Below are 7,496 nucleotides of genomic sequence, written 5' to 3'. Positions count from 1 at the left end.
TATTTAAATTAAGCAAGTTATTTCCTTTCAAAAAGAATACAATTTTCATGTTATTTTTTGGACGCACTGTATGAGATATTTCAATTTTAATAATTCTGACATAAAATACGTTTCATATCTAAGGTTTGGTATGAATTTCGATTTACTCCAGTTTAAGTCCTTCATAACAAAGTTTTAAAAATTGCATGATTTAAAAAAAAAACTTAATTATTTCGAAATCCTTAAGATTTGGGACAAGTAAACCTTAATGAAGCTTACATTTATTTTTCTCAAGAAATCTAAAACGATATTAATACATGGGGCGTCCTATTTAAAAAAACATAACTTTGATATTTTTCACTTATTTAGAACACCCTGTATAAAACGAAAACAATTTTAGAATGTGCCCATAATCGAGTTCTCTATAACGCAAAAAAAAAGAAATTCAAAATATTAAATTGTTTAGCCGTAATCTTCCGAGACCGCACTAAATGACCACCCTGTATACAGGGTGTCCAAGCGAACATTGAATATAGGAGATTAACATGGGAAATTGGTTTTTATTTTTTTGCGCCTGTACGGATTATCCAATTGAAAAATTTTTATATGAAGGTCATAGTATGCAAGACCGGCTATCTTTCAGTATTTTTTTCAGTCTTCTAGTTACAGCCGTTTTGGCTCAAAACGCCTCCAAAATTCAAAAATTTGAATGTCCCGCGTAACCGTTCGGCGCCATGATTGGTCGGAATTAATGTCAAAACACAATGTCGCCAACAACGTAAGCGTAAACACCCCATTTCAAATTAATTTTCCCTTTTTGCTGATTTCTAACTTATTTAAGAATTAATTCAGGGAAAAATCAATGGAAAACCTGAGGATAATTATTATGTGGTCTGCTTTGATGTCCCTACGGTAAATACGCAAGTTTCTTATTACCCCATAATGATAACACAAAGACATAACCTAACCTTTTATCTCACTTACTAGACAGAATCTTCGCGGGCAATTTTAAATTTAATTCAAAACACACCTTTACTATTATGATCAATTTTGAAAAATGATGTAGAGTGATTTCGAAAATAAAAATACTTTTTATCAAAAAGCTTTCATTTATTGATTGTAAATATCCAACAAATTTATGTTTGACCATCATGGCCAAGATAAAAAATAATTGCAAAAAACAATTGCACATTGACATCTATTATCAACTTTTCCTCTTATTCAATTTCTCATTAATTATGAATTTTGAAGAAAAGAAACTAGTTTTAAAGCAATACTGGGCAGGTAATTCCTTTATGCATATTAGAGACACCTTCTCAGCGCTTTTTCCTGACCGCCCAATACCAGCACTAAGCTCTCTCCAAGGTTTGGTTGCTCGATTCGATGAAACTGGGAGTATCAATTCGATGTGTTCTTGTGAACGTAAACGTCGACGTAAAGCTGCTACTCGTCCTGATGAAAACATAGCAAAACTTGTTGTTGTTGCTACTGTAAGTAACGACCCTTTCAAAAGTGTTAGGCAAATCAGCCAAGAAACTGGTGTTGCAAAATCCACTGTACACTATCATTTATGTAAAGAGGGTTACATATCTTTTAAAAAGAGAGTGCACCAAAAACTTTTGCCTGAAGACTTTTTCCATCGTATGGAGCTCTGTGAATTCATCACAGGAAGGCTTATAGTTAGTCCACGATTTGTTAAGAAGATTTGTTTCAGTGACGAATGTTCATTTGGATTGACAGGCAACTCCAATCGTCAAAATGACAGGATTTGGTCATTAGAAAATCCTCATATTGTCAACGATAATCGCGCCCAATGGCGAGCAACAGTAAATGTCTGGATTGGGGTTTTGGGGCGAAACTTGTTGGGACCATTCTTCATCAATGGCAGTTTAAATGCCAACAAGTACAATGAGATGCTCCGCACTGACATTTTGCCTGCAATTCAAGCAGTGGAACCAATCGAAAGAACCTTTTACATGCAGGATGGGGCCCCCAGTCACACAGCTATGCAGACACGGTTATTTTTGAACCAGACATTTCCAGACAGATGGATTGGGAAATTTGGACCAATTAGCTGGCCTCTACGGTCCCCTGACTTAAATCCCTGCGATTATTTTATCTGGGGATTTATCCATGACCGTCTTTATGCAAGGAATAGATGTAAATGTCAATGATTTGAGGTTGGGCATAGAGCAAATATGCCAACAAATCAGTGTTGTGATGCTAGACAACACATGCCGCAACTTTCAGGATCGGTTGGCATATTGTACAGCTGCAGAAAGTGGTCTTTTTGAGCAATTTCTGTAAATATTTTTCATACAATGTTTGATTATAGTTTTTTAGCTTTTTCCCTTACCTGTTTGGTTGAGCTTTAATATGTAGGTAGTTGTTTAATTTATTTGTTTTCATTTCTTTTCTTGTTGCATTTAAATAAAGGTTCTTTTTAGGACCACCAATCCGTGTTTTTTCCTCATCCCTCCCAATCCTATTTCAAAAAAATGATCCTTTATTCATCAACATAAATATTGCTTCCACTTCCACCACTCACCACACTTCACTACCACTGTAGGTCAGTCACCAGGCCTAATTACTGCTTGAAACAGCAAAACAATATAAAAATTTTATAAATCTAGTAGAACCTAGTTCGTAATTTTAATCATGGCATTTGAGGTTTACTAAATGAGATAAAAGGTTAGGTTATGTCTTTGTGTTATCATTATGGGGTAATAAGAAACTTGCGTATTTACCGTAGGGACATCAAAGCAGACCACATAATAATTATCCTCAGGTTTTCCATTGATTTTTCCCTGAATTAATTCTTAAATAAGTTAGAAATCAGCAAAAAGGGAAAATTAATTTGAAATGGGGTGTTTACGCTTACGTTGTTGGCGACATTGTGTTTTGACATTAATTCTGACCAATCATGGCGCCGAACGGTTACGCGGGACATTCAAATTTTTGAATTTTGGAGGCGTTTTGAGCCAAAACGGCTGTAACTAGAAGACTGAAAAAAATACTGAAAGATAGCCGGTCTTGCATACTATGACCTCCATATAAAAATTTTTCAATTGGATAATCCGTACAGGCGCAAAAAAATATAAACCAATTTCCCATGTTAATCTCCTATATTCAATGTTAGCTTGGACACCCTGTATATATTTTATTATAAATCCATATAAATCCTCCCTTGTTAAGTGTGAGAAAATAGGGTTCGCATATTTTCGAGCTGTGGGACTTGTAGGGCCATTTTTACATTGTGTGGATTTCTTCTTATAGTAATAATAAGTAAGTAGCGCTAAAATACCAAACACAACGAGGATAACAATAAGAGAACTTATAGATAAGCTGATGGTAATGGTATCGAATTCCTTGAGATGTTGTACGGTTAGTTTTTGAGCCTGATTTAGATCAGTGTGAATATTTTCTAGATCAAGGTTGTGCAATTGTAGGGGATTGAATCTTGCTTTTAAATCATCTTTGATATTTACTGGGGGTAACTTTAAGCGTAAATTAATTGTGTCAGGCTTTTGAGTTTCGAAAAGTTTATCTATTTTTGTGGAGCATTCTAAGGGAATATGATCAAGGAGACTTCATTAATGGTTTCGACAGTATGTTGATTAGGGCATTGGAATTCCACAATTGCTCGAGGGGTTGGAACTATTATGAGGGAGTTATCTGATAATTTAAGAAGTGGCGTTTTGGTATAAGTAATTGGGATCATGGGACAATGGTTGGTGAGATTAAGGGTATCCATGATACATTGTTCATGAGTTTGAAGTAGATTTTCGTCGCATAGGACTATGCGATCTGTCTTGGGGCAGTTTTCTTTAAGGTTGAATGATTTGGTTTCCGATTTCAGTAAAATGGGGTTGGTTATGGTCATTACGTAGTTGTGAAGGAGAATTGAATAGTCTGTAGAGGGTATACGGTTTTCCCGAGATTAAAGGAATGCGTATGTGGAATATCACGAGGTCTTTGTGGATGGTGACTGCAGCGTGAGCTACTTCATAATAGCTAAGTGTATTGCTGAAAGGGATTCTGCGTTTGGGTTTTAGGTGATTTAGGATTGACTGTAGTTCGTTGTATTTTAGTATGCTATGATGTAGGGTATTGATTTTGGTAAAGTCGATTGCTGTTTGAATATTGCTGCTAATATTGTCGATAATATGAATGTTGTTGTCCAGGTTGTCTAGTAAGAGTGTAAAATAAATAGCTTCTGACGTGGATTGTTCTAATTGCGTAAGGTCATGGATTCGCGTTTGCGACTGTTGTTGGTTTCCTTTGATAACGTTTAGCTGATAGTCGACGTCTACGGTTAATTTTTTTACCATTGTCTGGGTCATGGAAATGTCTTGCCGTAAAATTTCTTGATTTTTCTGTAGGATTTCGATATAGTTATCATAGCGTTTGCCATCATCCGCATCTAGGGTTCCGAATAGATACTTGTGGGCATTACCGACTATGTCGATTAGACCTCTTTTGGTTCTTTTAAGGGATATCGAGTAATGTTTCACGAATGATTTAACGGTGTTTATTCGTACGAACGGGTCGTTGAGCCTTGCCCTTAAGAGAGTGCTGTGTGTTGCATTAAAGGTACTCAGCGTAAAATTTAGCTTAATGAGCGTTTGTTCCGTTGACCTTAAGCAGTTACGTATGTTTGTCAGGTTAATGTGGTAGTAGTCGTGGTGTAGGTCGTCTATGATGTAACTGGGTCTTTCTTCTACCGGTACTACAGGGTTGAAAATTTTCTCAATCTTATACTGGGCACTAACTAGGAGCTGCAGAAGTGCTAGGACGAGGTTCATCTTTTCTCGTAGTTTTCTAAAATTTTGGTTTATTTTTAATGTCTTGGATGTCTTAGGTTACGAAATGTTGTTAATCGGTATTTGGGTTGTAGTTTGACGGGGGTAGCCATCAGTTGTTTGGTAGCTTCTGGGATTTCTGGTTCGTTTCGTCGTTCTTTCTTAAGTTTCCCGAGGACTTGTGCTTTATTGACATTAATTTTCTTATTAATTGTTTCATTCAGTTCTTTGAAGATTTTAGATAATTCATGTACGTAATCAGTTTGAATCTGGTGAAGGCTTTTTTCGAAGTTGAGCTGGTAGTCTAGATTTCCTTTTATAATTTGAAATGGGGTAAAATAATGAGATGAATGTATATTATTGTTGTAGTTTAGAATGGCAAGATTCACAAGGTCTGGTATGGGTTTTGAACGGTCACTATCTTTGAGGGCGACGAGGCTTTCTTTTAGAGTAAAATGAAACCTCTCGATGGGCGAGTTTGAGTTGGGATTATATGACGTCGTATAGTGTAATTCAATTTGGTACGTTTTGCATAATTCCTAGATTAGGTGATTTTTAAAGGTTCCCGTTTTGTCTGTTGTTGTTTTCGAAGGGGTGCCGTGGTGTGCAAAGAATTTTATTAAATTTAAACAGACTTTTACTGTTGTTTCGTTGACAGGATAAGCGACTGCGAATTTTGAGAAATTATAATGGTTAAGTATTTTTGATGCCTGACAGAGTATGTATCCATATACAGATGTTCAAAGGGTTTGTTTCCTGTGGGGGTTGGTTTGAATATTACTTTATGTGGATGACGGTCGTACTTCGACTTCTGACAGGTTTCACAGGTACTTATGAAATTTATGACGTCTCTTTAAAGGCTAGGCTAATAATAGAATTGCTTAATGTTTTTTATGTTTTCCGTAATTCCTCTATGTGGGGTTTTCGTGGTGTGATATCGCTCGATTATTTCGCGTTGGTCGTCGGAATCGAAAACCTCTTCTAATAAGGTAATGAAATGACTAGATTATAAGCGTTATTCTTGAAGGTTTCTTGGAATACTCGAACTACTAATGGTTCTAGTTCCTTTTTTGGGAAATAAGGACAATAAGTATCGGGTGGAAGTTGTTCGATCAGAATTTTTTGAATGTCCTCTGTTATTGGTGTTTCACTGATGAATATCGTTGTTCGTTTTTTTTGTGTCAAGTAACATCTGTGTGATTTTATATGATTTTTCCTTAGTGGCCCATTTAAAGACTAGTTGATTTTTGAAGCTGTTAACGCTTTTGTTGACATATGGGGCACCTATAATTGGATTCTCCTGGGATGTGTGTACCGTTTCCGTGTGTATAGTGTTTTCCTTTAAATTTGTTATGATTGATTTATCACCGTGGTTGGTGTCTTCTGCTGTAATGGTACTTGATCCAGTGGTTTTTATGTCTGGTTGAGTTAGGTTTTTTCTTGGAGGTTGAATCTGTACGTCCGATATAATTTTGATTTTTGGATGGGGGAGTTGGTGTTGTCTTTTTGGGATTTTCGAACAAGTTTTCCTGTGTTTCAAAGAAGTGCTTAATACGATCGTGCCATAGGTATTGGTCTTCATTGTTTTTTTTTCTTCAGCTGTGGCGGACACGTGCGTCAAAGGGGCCTTTACTTCGACGGGGTTTAATTCTCTAGGTGGTCTAAAGAGTATATCGGTGTTGGAATTTTTTATTCCTTTTTTATACTGAATGGTATACTCAAATTTCTGTAGTTTTAATTTCCATCTTAACAATTTTGAGTTGGGCTCCTTGATGGAGAATAACCATTGCAACGGTTTGTGGTCGGTAACTACTTTAAATTTTCGTCCGAATAAATAGGGTCGAAAATATTTAGTAGTCCAAACAATGGCAAGAAGTTCCTTTTCTATCGTCGAATAGTTACATTCGGCTGTGTTTAGGGTTCTGCTTGCATAGGCGATGAGCAGGTTTTGACCTACGGTCCCTTGGGATAGTATCGCGCCAATTGCGTAATCAGAAGCATCAGTCGTTAGTATTAAAGGTTTGGTAAAATCAGGGTATTGCAAGATTGGGTCATTTGTAAGAAGTGTTTTACAGAGGTCGAATGCGTTCATGAATTGCTGGTCGCGTACGATTTTGGTGTTTTTCTTCAGGCACTAAGTTAAAGACTTTGTGATTTTGGCGAAATTGTTAATAAATTTTCTGTAGTATCCTACTAGTTCGAGAAATGCCTTTATTTCCTTTGGTGTTTTAGGGGTCCTGAAGTTTTTCACGGCATCTATTTTCTTTGGGTTTTGGTTTGATGCCTTCTGGTGTGACGACGTGTCCTAGGAATTCTACATTCTTTTTGAGGAATTTTGACTTATCTCGCTGAATTTTCATGTTGCAAGAATCTAAACGGTCCAAAATTGCTTTTAGGAAGTTCAAATGTTCCTGGAGGCTTGTTGAATATACGGTGATGTCGTCTATATAGACGAGGCATATCTTTTTTTGCAGTCCCCTCAACACATTATCCATGGCACGTTGGAATGTGGAGGGTGCGTTTTTGAGCCCGAACGGCATTCGAGTGTACTCGAAATGACCGTGCTCTACGTTAAAAGCTGTTTTCTCAATACTCTTCAGATCCTTCTTGATCTGATGGAATCCGCTAGCTAAGTCCAAGGTGGTGAAGTACTGACAACGGCCTAACTTGTCTAGGATATCCTTGATATTGGGCAAGGGGTACCGGTCGTCTATC

The 7,496-nt window shown here is 36.8% G+C and overlaps 1 long non-coding RNA gene across 2 annotated transcripts; it reads right to left on the bottom strand.

The window, feature by feature from the left end:
• Positions 1 to 1,077: 1,077 nt before the first annotated feature.
• On the bottom strand, positions 1,078 to 2,994 carry LOC136350112 (uncharacterized). 2 transcript variants are annotated; one of them, XR_010734074.1, is made up of 4 exons: positions 2,727 to 2,994; positions 2,528 to 2,654; positions 2,336 to 2,464; positions 1,078 to 2,280 (listed from the first exon to the last, which is right to left on the bottom strand). It is a non-coding gene; the product is annotated as an uncharacterized lncRNA (long non-coding RNA). The 2 variants fall into 2 exon arrangements; XR_010734073.1 differs by having other exon boundaries at positions 1,080 to 2,280; positions 2,528 to 2,970.
• Positions 2,995 to 7,496: the final 4,502 nt, after the last annotated feature.

This window comes from Euwallacea fornicatus, unplaced genomic scaffold, assembly GCF_040115645.1.
Source record: "Euwallacea fornicatus isolate EFF26 unplaced genomic scaffold, ASM4011564v1 scaffold_112, whole genome shotgun sequence".
In the NCBI taxonomy this organism is placed as follows: Eukaryota; Metazoa; Arthropoda; class Insecta; order Coleoptera; family Curculionidae; genus Euwallacea; species Euwallacea fornicatus.
The sequence above is the reverse complement of the archived record's forward strand: the minus strand, read 5'-3'. Positions and strand labels throughout refer to the sequence as shown.